Source organism: Chelonia mydas, chromosome 3, assembly GCF_015237465.2.
Source record: "Chelonia mydas isolate rCheMyd1 chromosome 3, rCheMyd1.pri.v2, whole genome shotgun sequence".
Taxonomy (NCBI): Eukaryota; Metazoa; Chordata; order Testudines; family Cheloniidae; genus Chelonia; species Chelonia mydas.
The window spans coordinates 9188840-9203469 of NC_057851.1; the positions used below are offsets into that span (position 1 = coordinate 9188840).

Below are 14630 nucleotides of genomic sequence, written 5' to 3' on the forward strand. Positions count from 1 at the left end.
GGAAAAATACCCTTCAAGAAGGGATTGGAAGGGAATGGTGAGTGCTTGGTATACATAATAATAATAATTAATAATTAATAATAATATCTAGGCCTTGTAGAGCACTTTATATCTGTAGATCTCAATGCACTTTATGAAGAAGGTCAGTACCATTATCCTCCTTTTACAATTGGGGAAACTGAGGCAAAAGCCAAGAAGGGATTTGCCCGAGATTACCTAGCAAACCAGGGAATTGAACCCGACTCTCCAGAAGCCCAGCCACTAGGCCACATTGGCTCCCCTCCCCAGGTTTCTCCAACATTGCATTCAACAAGGAACCAGGGCCAGAGTGGGAAAGGAAGACAACCCTTTCCAACTGTACAAGGAGGGTTGTAATGAGCAAGCAGAGGTGTAAGCGGAGCGAAATGAGAGTGAGGTGGGGAGGTGGAGTCATGCAAAGTGAGGACAGCTCTTTCTATCATGCATGGCTTTGTTTACATTAAAGTTGCTCTGAACCCAGGTGAACTGGATGCTGGTTAATTCAATTTAGCTAACACCTTTGTAGTCGTTAGTCTGGACTTTCACCAAGTTCTCCCAGGTTTTTGGCTTCCCAAACACATGTGACCTGGACTAAACAATTGGGGAGGGGCCGGACCATACTCACAAATGTGTTAGCTAAGTCAGTTGACAATAATTAACTTGAGCTAAAAATTGGGTGACTGGATGTCCCGATTTTATAGGGACAGTCCTGATTTGGGGGGCTTTTTCTTATATAGGCACCTATTACCCTCCATCCCCTCCCGATTTTTTACACTTGCTATCTGGTCACCCTAGGGCAACCATGCCCTATAACTAACACTATACTATACTTTACTATAGTAAAGATGTGAGCTGTAGCCCAAAGAGTTTTTATGTTAGTGAGCATAGCCTGTGGAACAGCATGGCTATAGTCTCTGTGCCTCAGTTTCCCCCCTGTGAAAGGAGGCTGAGAATTCTTTGCTTCACAGGGGCGCTGCGAGGATAAATTCAGTACTGTTTGTAAAGTGCTTTGAGATCCTCTGATCAGGTGTAAAATTCATTCTTTCCTACTCTTCCATGCAGCTGTTGCCCTTCGATGCAACATTATAAAACAATAATTACAAAATGCATGTTAGGCCCCAGTCCTGCACTGAGTTCCAGACAGGTGGGCCCAGGAGGAAGACCTGCAAGTTACATAAGAAAGGCACTGAGACCCCTGCACATTTGAATGGCATGTCGCTGAGTTTAAAGGTTAATAAGAAATTCTGTTCTAACCAGCAAATAAATGACTCATTTACTTGCACAGTAAAATCAATACACACACAAACAAAGGCTGAAGAACTGTGTTACCACAATAATGGAGCCTGCGCTGACCCCCTGTTCATATTCTATTCATATTTGTGTTACTGATTTCAACTCAGCACATTCAAAGTTGCCAGGAATACACAGCATGACTGAGAGCCTGTTCCAAAGCCCATTCAAAGTCACCAGTAGGACTGCCATTGACTTCAATAGGCTTGGGACCAGGCCCTACGTCAGTAACTAAATCGCTTTAGTACAAAAAAGAACCATTGATGGCCCAATCTTGATGCTTATTTATCCGTCAGTCATTGCTTTTATGGAGCACTCGCCCTACAGAATGCATCTCAGCGCAATGTACTGTGCGCCAAATTATGTCTAGTCCAGTGTGAATGCGCAAAAGGAGGAGGGGGCTGGGCATATGTGACATCTGCACTCCCCTCCTGGCATGTAGATACACACATAGGCCAGGTCTATGCTAAAAAATTAGGTTGATCCATCTGTGTCAGTCAGGGGTGTGAAAAATTCACATCTGTAGTTAAGCCAACCTAACCCCTGTGTAGATGGCCCTAAGGTGGCAGAAGAATTCTTCTGCCAACCTATCTACCACCTCTGGGGAGAACCTCTCACCAATTTCTGCTGGTGAGAGAGACAAGCTTTCGAGCCACGCAAAGGGCTTGGCTACACTTGCGAGTTACAGCTCAGTAAAGGAGTCCCGGGCTCACTCCCCGTCCACACTGGCAAGGCATGTAGAGCGCTCGGACTCCGCGGCTGGTCTGCTCCTGGTACTCCACCTCGGCGAGTGGAATAACGTTTGCTGCACCCCCGCTGGAGCGCCGCGGTACCAGTGTGAACGAGGTGTTGCATTTCTGCGCTCTGATCACTCTCCGGAAACGTCCCATAATCCCCTTAAGTCAAATGGCCACTCTTGTCATTTTTTTTGAATCGCTGCAGGAATGCGGATGTGCCCTTTGAAAGCTCCGTTTCTGACAGCCGGCTGCTTATCTGCTCCGAGACAAAGCAGCCATTAGTGTGGAATGCTGTGTGTGAAAGAGAGAGGTGGGGGCGGGAGGGGGGTGTGCTGTTGTCTGAATTTACAAGACAGCATACTGACATGCTCTCAGCCCCCCAAAAACCCACTCTCTCTCTCTCTCCCCCCACATACTCACAACACACTCCCTGTCACACTCCACCCCATCCCACCTCACCCCCATTTGAAAAGCACATTGCAGCCACTTGCATGCTGGGATAGCTGCCCATAATGCACCACTCCCAATGCCGCTGCAAGTGCCGCAAATGTGGCCACACCAGTGCGCTTGTTCCTGTCAGTGTGGACAGGCTGCAGCGCTTTCCCTACTGCGCTCTCCGAAGGCTGGTTTAACTCAAAGCACTCTACATCTGCAAGTGTAGCCATGCCCAAAAGCTCTTCTCCAGGTCTGCGAGAGGTACTCAGAGTGTCACAGCTAAATACAAGGTGGAACAGATAGTTTATCACAAGTAGTTAGCACATATTTGAAGGGACCATTCAAGGCGAAGTGGCCCATTAACACTCCTGCAGTCATAGGCCAGACAGGGGGGTTAGTGGGTTACTTTTTGTAGGATAACAGTTAGGTCACCTGAAGATCAAACTTGCTTCACCCACAGAGTTTCTTTCATCTGAATTGTTGTGTGGGTGTGGGCAAATCACTAAACTGCTCCATGCCTTAGTTTCCCTATCTGTCACGAGGGGATGATGGTACTTACCCAGCGCTTGGAAATCTTAGAATAAAAAGTACAGCTCAAGGACAAACTTTTTTTAATGATCACAAATCTATTCTTACAGCCGATGCTTCAGAAGAAGGTTTAGGTTTCCCATAATGCACCTCACGGTGCTGCAATAGACTTGGGCAATGCCACTCTATTGCTATCCCTGAGCACGAGCCGGTTCATTTTCTGACAGGGGGCCCTGACAGTTGTGTTAGGGGATCTGCAAGGCGATAAACTCATGCGTCACCAGCCCAGCCTCACTGATCCTGGAGGGTTCCCTTCTGTGAGAAGCTGAGTGCCCTCAGCTCCCCTTGTAGTCAGGAAGAGCTGAGAGTTACCCCGCCTGAATACAGTCAGTATCGGCTCAATCCTGCTATGACACTGAGCACCTCTTGTAAACTGCAGGATGTACTCAGCGCCCAGACTGGATTGAGCCCTTATATGCTAGTGCAGTCTGGTATTCAGGGGCTCACGCTAACTCACTGGTGGAGCGTCATGTTTCGCTAGCCTGCTAAATGACCTCATTACCAAATCATATCTCCAAATACCCGGGGGCATTCACTGACATTTTAAAGTAATAAGAGTGCAACATCCAGTCCATTCTCCAGCAGAATGAAGGAGGAAGTGTTATAAATGCCAGCTAGATGGGGAAATAATTATCGAATGATAGAATCACGGAAGGGTAGGACTGGAAGGGACCTCGAGAGGTCATCTAGTCAAGTCCCCTGCACCCAAGGCAGGACTACATAATAACTAGACCATTCCTAACAGGTGTTTGTCTCACCTGTTCTTAAAATCCTCCTCAGTCTCCCTAGGCAATTTGTTCCAGTGCTTAGCCACCCTGACAGTTAAGTCTACACTATATACTTACTTTGGTATAATTATGTCACTCACAGGTGTGAAAAATACACATCCCTAAGCAACACAGTTATGCCAACTTTAACCTCCTGTGTAGACAGTGCTATGTCGGTGGGATTAGGAGCGCCGGAACCTCGGTAGAATTGTGGTGGGCGTGAGGACCCACCCCTCTCTGTGGCCTGGCCCCCTGCTCCTCCTCTTCCCCCCAGGCCCCACCCCCTTGAAGCTTGAAGCTGGAGCCAGGCAATGGTAAGAGCTGCCCAGGGAACCCGGTGAAATTCACTCCTATGCAAAGGCCCTGCACAAGGCCTGTGTGCCTCTTAAGCCCAAATTTCAGGGGTAAGAGGAAGTATGGGCCAGTGGCTTGATCACTGGCCTGGGTTCAAGTGCCTGCTCTACTACAGACTCCCTTGTAGAAGTCACCCTGTCTTTCTGTGCCTTGGTCCCCCATCTTCAAGATGGAGATGAGAGCACTGTCCTACTACCGCACAGAGGTGTTGTGAGAATAAATCCATTACAGATTGCAAGATGCTATGGTAATGGGATAAGAACATCTGTAAGATGCATCTGATGAAGTGGGTATTCACAGACGAAAGCTTATGGTCCAATACGTCTGTTAGTCTATAAGGTGCCACAGGACTCTTTGCCGCTTTTACAGATCCAGACTAACACAGCTACCCCTCTGATTCTGTACAGGAGTGACTTTCATATAGAACACCAATGGGTCTATTTCAGTGGATTCACTGGCTTCTAGATAAAGTTGAGTTTCAAATTCCAGGGTGTCACCACTGTTCCAGTTGTTCATAGCTCTTCCAAACAAATACCTTTTGGGGTGAAATTCTCCGTGCTTTGTCTCAGTCCCAAGGTGAATGGCTCTGGGAAGTTTGAGCAAACTCCGTTCAGCTATTGTTGAGTTATTCCAGCGTGTGGGTGGTGGAAAATCCTCTAGAGTATGTTCTGATTAGGGATTTTAACTCAAGAATGGCCGAACCTAGTAAGTTTGGGTAAAATTGTGACTTGGGCTGCACACCCATCCAGGGGCATGAGAGGAAGTAAGACTCCCTTATACTGCTGAGTGAACTACCTGGATCTTGGATCTGGCAAGTGGCATGTGGGTGACGCACCCCCATGACTCCTCCCGCAGAGCAAGTGGACAGGAAGTAGGTGGAGCCCAGGCTCCCCTTCTCTGGTGTACCGCCCAGTGAGCAGCACTGCTCACTCCGAGCAAGGAGGAAGCAGGGAAGGGGAGGTGCCTGTGTTACCTCAATCTGCCCAGGCATTGGAGTGCAACGGTTGCATACAGCCACCGTGCACCCCACAAGGAGCTGCAGGCTCAAAGCGTGTGAAGTGCTTTAAGACCCTGGAATGTGAAGTATGAAACATTGTTGCTAGTCAGCCAGAAAATATGGCAGTAGGGGGAAGCAAATCTGTAGCTAATGCAGACAGTAGTTGTCACACAGCCAGCTAAGGGAATATATATATATGTCACCTGGCTGTGTCACCTCCCAACAGCTGAGTGACTGTACGATACAGCTGAGGCGCTTGTGGAAATGAAATCCCTGACGGAGGCCGCAAGGGCTTTGCCATCCCCAGAGATGCTGGACGGTGAGAGGTTCTAGCAAGAGTCCTACGAAAGCAAAGACACACGCTGGTAACTATAATTCCCTGGGAACAAATCGTGTGAGGGAGATGTGCAATTTCATTCATTCTAAATACAGAGCATCCAGTGGAGCGCTGTAAAGGCATATGAAGGTGATGTGTCACCTCTCAAATACTCGGAAAGCTCAGGGCCTGCCCATGTCCCCACTGGAGTCAGGGGGACTTTTGCTGTTGGGAGCAGAATGAAGCCCTTAGAGAGCTTTGTGAGTTGGATGCAGGATTGCTACAAGGGCCCCCAGCAGTGTAAAAGGAAGAGCCAGTTCAGAGATGAACGTAGAGAGGTTCCATCCCAAAGCCAGCGAGGGACAGTTCTCCACTGTCCCCCATCCTTGTGCTGTCACTGACCCCTGCACAAAACGAATGCAAAGTGGGTGACCGGGTTGCTTTTCAGACCCCCTTGGCACTGGAGTGACTGCAGGAGGAGCAAGGCAGTGGAGAACCAGGGTTCACTGCTCTTCTCGGGAGCAATGTACTTAGTTCTGAGGGACAGCATGGCCTATGTGGCAATAGTGAGCAGGAGGGGGTAGTGTGAACTGTACTCATTTCTTTACCTTACAGGCTGGCTAGCTGCCTGGTGCTTTAAAGGGCTGAATTCGGGGATCTGTGAATGTTCTGGCTGGGAGTAGGAACTGGTGGTAGCCAAGTATTTCTTGGGTGCAACCTTGTGTAGTTACAAAGAATGTACAAAGTCCTGGGTCTCTGACCACATAAGGAACCACCTTACCAGCCCCCATAAACTCATTTAGTCAACACCAGACTCGAAAGCTCACTCTAGCTTTTTCCAGAGTCACGCAGGGTGTGTCTACACTGCAATAAAACACCTGTGGCTGGTCTGTGTCCATGGACATGAGCTCACAGGGATCAGCCTGTGGGGCTATTAACCTGCAGTGAAGCTGTCTGGGCTCCCTCGCGGGGTCCTAGAGCATGGGCTCCAGCCTGAGCCCGGATGTCTGCACTGCAGTTGTCCAGCCCTGCAGCCTGAGTCCCGGACACCCTCATCAGCTGAGGTGGCCAGCCACTGCAGTGTAGACACAGGGCAGGTCTACCCTCCAAACACCGCATTGGCACAACTTCATCAATGCAACTGCACCGGTGCAGCTCTTTGATGAAGATGCTCTAAGCTGACGGGAGAGCACTCTCCCATCAGTTTAGGCAGTAGCTATGTCGGCAGGAGACACGCTCCCTCTCTCTACACGAGGAGTTAAGGTTGGCATAACTGCGTTGCTCAGGGGGGTGGATTTTTCACACCCCTGAGCGACGTAGTTATACCAAAGTAAATGTGTAGTGTAGACCCGGCCAAGCTCTTTATGGTAACAGGCTCCTGCTTGGCTTTTTCGTACCTCTTTTCCGCTGCTTCTCTCTGTTCTTGTGTGTCACCTCAGCGTGTGGGTTCGCTCACGCTCCCACACCCAAAACATGACAGTACTCAGCCCAAAAGCTCCTGGGACAGTTCACACACACACCTTTTGTTTTAGGTGGGGATTATGTTTGCAGGAATGTTAACTGAAGGGTGAATTCTCACCTCCAAACCTCAATGGGGTTTTAACCCAGCCTATAAAAATACCCCCTCACTTCAGATTCTTTCATCATCCAGAGGAGGTCTGGAAATGGTGACACTCAGTCGACCCTATAGCAATAACTTTTCAACTATCCAGATGTCTTCACATCACCAACCCAAGATGGTGGCGCCCAGGTGATTTGCAATGTCACTGTGGCCCCACTGTGGGGAGCATGGGGTCCGGGGAGGACACGGTGGGAGCTGGCAGCTGGGCAAGCTGCAGAAGCTGTGGCTGATGGTGCAGGAGTTCGTGCAGGTGGCAGGGAGCCACCCTCCTCCCCCCCATCGGGGGACGGGGCAGGAAGAGCCACCGCGAGGTGAGGAAGGAAAAGTGCAGGCTGAAGTGGAACTGCCAGGAGCTGGGCAAGACAGGGGCTCGCCGGGATGAGTAGCTGGATAGGGGCCCAGGGAGATGTCCCTGCTCTGCTGCAGTTCTGGCCTCGTCACCCCCTGGAGACCAGCACCGGCAGCTCCCCAAGGAGAAAGCTAAGTGGCTCTTCCAGCAGGGACCCTCTGCCACGGCCTCTGCACAGAAACAGGCCTTGCTGGTGGCCAATGTGGAGAAGGGGATCCGGCAGCTGGAGCAATGTCTGGGGCTCAGCAAGCACAGGAAGGGGGGCATCTCCTTGGCGCTGCAGAGCTTTACCCAGGATGGGATGGGCTATGTGCTGGGGGCCCTGGGGCCTGAGACCACCCTCTCCAGCCTCTATGAGGAGAGCAGCAAGGAGGATCTAGATCCAAAGAGGAAATGGATGCAGATGAAGGGCACCTAGATCTGAATGAGGGGAAGATGAGAAGGAGGATATAGATATGGAGTCACTAGATGCTGATAGGAGGGCGAGATAGACGGGGAGGAGGAAGATGAGGAGAGGGAGTTAGACAGGGTTGAGGAGATGAGGATATAAGACACTTTAGAAACATCAGAGGTGTGGAAAGGAACTGGGAGCATGAGAAGAAAGGAAGCAGAAATCTTTCCATGTCCCCAGAGGTTGGTGGCACCTATAAACCCAACAAAGCCAAGACCTCCAGAGAGGAGATGAGTCTTTGCCATAGGGCTACGAAGTATGTTCCCCCTCCAGTGAGAACAGCTGATGAGACAGTGGATGAAAAGAAAAAAAGAAGGAAGAACTGGGAAGATTGAAGAATACAGTGAAAGGTCTAATTAGCAGGTTGAGTGAACCAAATTTGGCTTCCATAAGTGGACAGTTGGAAGAGATATACATGACTAACAGTAGCAAGGACAGGAATAAATGCTAACAGATGTTCTTATGAATGCTTGTGTTACTGCAGTCATGATGGCTGCTAGCTAGATGGATGATGGACTGTGTCATTTGGGACAGCATTCTTCACCATCCCGTGGGAACTGAGGCTGGTGCTCACTTTTTGGAAGCTGTAGTGAGGAAATTTGATGAATTCTATCAGAGTGATGCTGAAAGGAAAGAGCGGGATAACCTGTTTGCCCTGATTGGCCATCTGTATAAGTTTCACGTAGTGCATTTGCTGCTGATCTCTAATATTCTGAAGATGCTCGTTAGCAGTTTTACAGAACAGGACTTTGAACTGATTCAGCTCCTCCTGAAAAACATGAGTTTTTCCTTGAGAAAAGACGATGCTTTGGCCCTGAAGGAGCTGGCCCAGAACAAAGCACACGCTGTGGGGAAGAAATTTCAGGACCAGTCTAGGGTTCACTTCATACTACTATGCTGGCACTAAAAAACAATGATATGCCAAAAATCTCAGGTTACAACTCTGAGCCAGTTGAGACGCTGGGCAAGCGGCAGAGAACACGGATCCACCACAGTGGTTCTGGAAGAGAAACTCAACTTTGGGTGTCATTGGAATCTCCCCTCAGTGCTGACTGGGTTGGCCATTAGTGGATAGGAGGATCATCCTAGAGTGGCGTACCAAGGACTGGTAGTACCAACAGCAAGTCTCAGCACAAACTGCCTGTAGGAAAGATGAGTTCAAAGACTCTGGAGCTTGCTCATAAGCAGAGAATGAACACGGACATCAGGAGAAATATTTTTTGTGTCTTGATGAGTAGTGTGGACTTGTTGGATGCATCTGAAAAACTTTTGAAACTTGGACTGAAAGATCAGCAAGAGAGAGAGAGATGGTTCATGGTCTCATAGACGGCTGCCTGCAGAAGAAGACATATAACCCCTTTTATGCATATTAGGCTAACAAGTGTTGTGAATATGATAGAAGATTTCAGACGACATTCCAGTTCAATACATGGGACAAAATCCAAGATTTGGGAAACCTGTTGGCTACCAATTTCTTTAACCTGGTTTCTCTGTTGGCTCACTTGCTAAAGACAAAATCATTCTCTCTATCGGTCTTCAAGGTCCTGGGTGCCAACGCACCGAGCACAATTGTAGTTGAATTCAGTGAACTAGATAAATCCAAAGTCCACTTCTTGCAGTAAGTGTTATATATGCTATTAATAAAAACAGACTTGGAAGAGTTTACCATCATTTTTGGAAGGTTAACTGGCAACCCAAAATTAGGAATGTAGCGTGAAGGTTTGAAGCTTTTCCTTTCCCACTTTTTCCTGAAGAATGTAAAGCATACAAAAGCACTGAACAAGCCATCTTACTAAAAGAAAGAATTGAACTAGTGAGAAGGACTTTGCAAGACAAAGAATACAGATTAAACTAGAGTTTTAGTCTTCAAATAAACTTGCAGTGAAAATTAAGGACTTTAGGAACGCACAAAAGCTGACCTTGACAATATTTTTCACAGACCAAAGACTTGAGATGCTTAGCAGAACTGTAATACTGCAAAGGACCCCTTGTTTTGGGATTATGTAGCATTGTATACACCCAAAACATGGTTACAAGTTTGGGAGAAAATAGAAACATAGAAAAATAAAACCTGGAAGTAGGAAAAAAGTACAGATCTTTATACATTGTTGTTCATTGTTTTAAAAAGTATTGTCTTCCCCATCGACCTCCACTCTGTATACCTCATGTTGCCAATTATCATCAGGGAAGATAGCTAAGTTTCCTTTAAAGTTTAGTTAATTCCACTTATCAGTCAGCAAGTGGTAGATTTCAGCAACCCCAAGCTTCTAGCCTTCCTAATTCCTGCAAGCTCCTGGGTTAAGACTGAGGTTGATACTCAGAGCTGTTCACTGTTTTACAGGTATTATTTTAAATAAAACACAATTGTGTTTCTATGCTTACTCTGACCTATAATAGTATAAGATTTTAACTGGAAAGCTTTTTAATAGCACGAGCATATTGTTAGTTGTAAAACAGGCCTCTAGATGGTGCAGTCACTGGTAAGGTTCGTAACTATTCCCCATTTTTAAATAAAATTCAGTTTATTGACTCAGAAAAAAAGCCCAACCGAAAATAATTGTATTCCCTCCCAATTTTCTTTGAGGCTTGTCTCTGCCGTTTCCTTTTATCTGCGAGAGAAGAGCCCCTTTCAAACAGCCCCTGAGGAAAGCCTATTGTTTCCGTGGAATTTGCTGGCTGAGCCAGACACTGCCCATTCTGTTCAAATGGGGGCAGGGGAAGAAGGGCTCATTGCTGTCACAACTTTCCAAGCCTCAGCGCCCACAGTTACAGTGTCAGATTTGGGGGGCAGCCATGCTGAAATCCTATCCCCCTTATATTGCCTGAGAAGGTCCTTATGGATAACTTGAGGTTTAGTCCTGGGAGCCAACTGTATCCTGTACACCACTTTGGTTAGTTGAGTCCATGCTGAGTAGTGTCCCTCCCAAGGTATATACAACGTAGGGGTCCTTCCCTCCTTTCTCCTAGGACTGTGGAACAAGACCAGGTTCCCTCTTTTAAATGTTTCCTCACGTGACTATATGTCATAGAGCAGGGGTGGCCACCCTGCAGCTCCCGAGACACATGCAGCTCTTTTACAGTTAAAGTGCGGCTTGCAGAGCTCCCCCACGTTCGCCACCTACCAGACTTGTGGGGGGAGCTCTGGGCTTCTGCCCTGCAGCAGGGTGGTGGGGCTGGGGGCGTCTGCCAGAGACGACTGGTACCTGCTGAGGGGGGGGGGGGGGCTCCACAATTTAAAGGCCCATCCCCCCAACAGCTTGAGTCACATCCCTTCTGGCACGCCCCCCTTTACCCTCAACAGCCCCTTCCTGCAGCTCCCCAGTGTTAGTGTAACACTGACAGACAGCGGGTGGGATCGAACCTGGGACCTCTGGAGCTTAGTGCATGAGCCTCTACCGCATGAGCTAAAAGCCAACTGGCTGCTAGCTAGGGCTGTAGAGCCGACTCAATTAACTCTCTCTAAGTGGTCTTGGTGCCACTTAGGGTGACCAAGTGTGAAAAATCAGATGGGAGTAGGGGGTAATAGGAGCTTATATAAAAAAAGACCCAAAAATTGGGACTGTCCCTATAAAATCGGGACATCTGGTCACCCTAGTGTCACTAGCTGGGCCAGAACACCACCCCCAGGAAGTGTGCGGGTTACATTAGCACTGCATAGAGAGGCAGCCGCAAACAGCTGGGAGCTGCAGAGAGGGGCCGCTGCTTTAGCTCTGCCTGGAGAGACAGCAGCAAAAGCAGCGACTCTCCCTGCGGCTCCCAACTGTTTGCCGCTGCCTCTCCCCACAGCACATGTTGCCTCTGGCTTCTGCCCAGAGGGGAGGGGGGTCTTGGAGCTTCAGTCCTACGAGGCGCGCCTGCAGGGGCTTGGGGGTTCGACAGAAGCAGGGCTGAAGTCCTGGCAGGTGCGCCCTGGCTCTCATATGTCAGAAGATTGTCGTATGCAGCTTGGAGGGTCAGTACATTTGGCTACCCTTGAGTCTCTGCATTGTATCAGAGGCTAGCCTCACATTTTCCCTAGCAAAACGCTGAACTTTTTCCAGTTTTCATGGAAGGGTTTCTCCATAGTCCAAGTGCCTCTGTCCCTCTTCAGGAACTCCATACGAGAGGCTTGCTGGGGTCCTTAGCTAGTGCCCGAACATAGAATCATAGAATCATAGAATATCAGGGTTGGAAGGGACCCCAGAAGGTCATCTAGTCCAACCCCCTGCTCGAAGCAGGACCAATTCCCAGTTAAATCATCCCAGCCAGGGCTTTGTCAAGCCTGACCTTAAAAACCTCTAAGGAAGGAGATTCTACCACCTCCCTAGGTAACGCATTCCAGTGTTTCACCACCCTCTTAGTGAAAAAGTTTTTCCTAATATCCAATCTAAACCTCCCCCATTGCAACTTGAGACCATTACTCCTTGTTCTGTCATCTGCTACCATTGAGAACAGTCTAGAGCCATCCTCTTTGGAACCCCCTTTCAGGTAGTTGAAAGCAGCTATCAAATCCCCCCTCATTCTTCTCTTCTGCAGACTAAACAATCCCAGCTCCCTCAGCCTCTCCTCATAAATCATGTGCTCTAGACCCCTAATCATTTTTGTTGCCCTTCGCTGGACTCTCTCCAATTTATCCACATCCTTCTTGTAGTGTGGGGCCCAAAACTGGACACAGTACTCCAGATGAGGCCTCACCAGTGTCGAATAGAGGGGAACGATCACGTCCCTCGATCTGCTCGCTATGCCCCTACTTATACATCCCAAAATGCCATTGGCCTTCTTGGCAACAAGGGCACACTGCTGACTCATATCCAGCTTCTTGTCCTCTGTCACCCCTAGGTCCTTTTCCGCAGAACTGCTGCCTAGCCATTCGGTCCCTAGTCTGTAGCGGTGCATTGGATTCTTCCATCCTAAGTGCAGGACCCTGCACTTATCCTTATTGAACCTCATCAGATTTCTTTTGGCCCAATCCTCCAATTTGTCTAGGTCCTTCTGTATCCTATCCCTCCCCTCCAGCGTATCTACCACTCCTCCCAGTTTAGTATCATCCGCAAATTTGCTGAGAGTGCAATCCACACCGTCCTCCAGATCATTTATGAAGATATTGAACAAAACCGGCCCCAGGACCGACCCCTGGGGCACTCCACTTGACACCGGCTGCCAACTAGACATGGAGCCATTGATCACTACCCTTTGAGCCCGACAATCTAGCCAGCTTTCTACCCACCTTATAGTGCATTCATCCAGCCCATACTTCCTTAACTTGCTGACAAGAAGACCGTGGGAGACCGTGTCAAAAGCTTTGCTAAAGTCAAGAAACAATACATCCACTGCTTTCCCTTCATCCACAGAACCAGTAATCTCATCATAAAAGGCGATTAGATTAGTCAGGCATGACCTTCCCTTGGTGAATCCATGCTGACTGTTCCTGATCACTTTCCTCTAATGTAAGTGCTTCAGGATTGATTCTTTGAGGACCTGCTCCATGATTTTTCCAGGGACTGAGGTGAGGCTGACTGGCCTGTAGTTCCCAGGATCCTCCTTCTTCCCTTTTTTAAAGATTGGCACTACATTAGCCTTTTTCCAGTCATCCGGGACTTCCCCCGTTCGCCACGAGTTTTCAAAGATAATGGCCAAGGGCTCTGCAATCACAGCCGCCAATTCCTTCAGCACTCTCGGATGCAACTCGTCCAGCCCCATGGACTTGTGCACGTCCAGCTTTTCTAAATAGTCCCTAACCACCTCTATCTCCACAGAGGGCTGGCCATCTCTTCCCCATTTTGTGATGCCCAGCGCAGCAGTCTGGGAGCTGACCTTGTTAGTGAAAACAGAGGCAAAAAAAGCATTGAGTACATTAGCTTTTTCCACATCCTCTGTCACTAGGTTGCCTCCCTCATTCAGTAAGGGGCCCACACTTTCCTTGGCTTTCTTCTTGTTGCCAACATACCTGAAGAAACCCTTCTTGTTACTCTTGACATCTCTTGCTAGCTGCAGCTCCAGGTGCGATTTGGCCCTCCTGATATCTTTCCTACATGCCCAAGCAATATTTTTATACTCTTCCCTGGTCATATGTCCAACCTTCCACTTCTTGTAAGCTTCTTTTTTATGTTTAAGATCCGCTAGGATTTCACCATTAAGCCAAGCTGGTCGCCTGCCATATTTACTATTCTTTCGACTCATCGGGATGGTTTGTCCCTGTAACATCAACAGGGATTCCTTGAAATACAGCCAGCTCTCCTGGACTCCCTTCCCCTTCATGTTAGTCCCCCAGGGGATCCTGGCCATCTGTTCCCTGAGGGAGTCGAAGTCTGCTTTCCTGAAGTCCAGGGTCCGTATCCTGCTGCTTACCTTTCTTCCCTGTGTCAGGATCCTGAACTCAACCAACTCATGGTCACTGCCTCCCAGATTCCCATCCACTTTTGCTTCCCCCACTAATTCTACCCGGTTTGTGAGCAGCAGGTCAAGAAAAGCGCCCCCCCTAGTTGGCTCCCCTAGCACTTGCGCCAGGAAATTGTCCCCTACGCTTTCCAAAAACTTCCTGGATTGTCTATGCACTGCTGTATTGCTCTCCCAGCAGATATGAGGAAAATTAAAGTCACCCATGAGAATCAGGGCATGCGATCTAGTAGCTTCCGTGAGTTGCCGGAAGAAAGCCTCATCCACCTCATCCCCCTGGTCCGGTGGTCTATAGCAGACTCCCACCACTACATCACTCTTGTTGCACACAC

General features: G+C 48.6%; 1 protein-coding gene and 1 pseudogene across 2 annotated transcripts in view; both read left to right on the top strand.

The window, feature by feature from the left end:
* BLK (BLK proto-oncogene, Src family tyrosine kinase) overlaps positions 1–14630 on the top strand; it is a 150753-nt gene that overhangs the window by 60294 nt on the left and 75829 nt on the right. The window lies entirely within an intron of this gene.
* Positions 4576–10227, top strand: LOC114018227 (annotated as a pseudogene).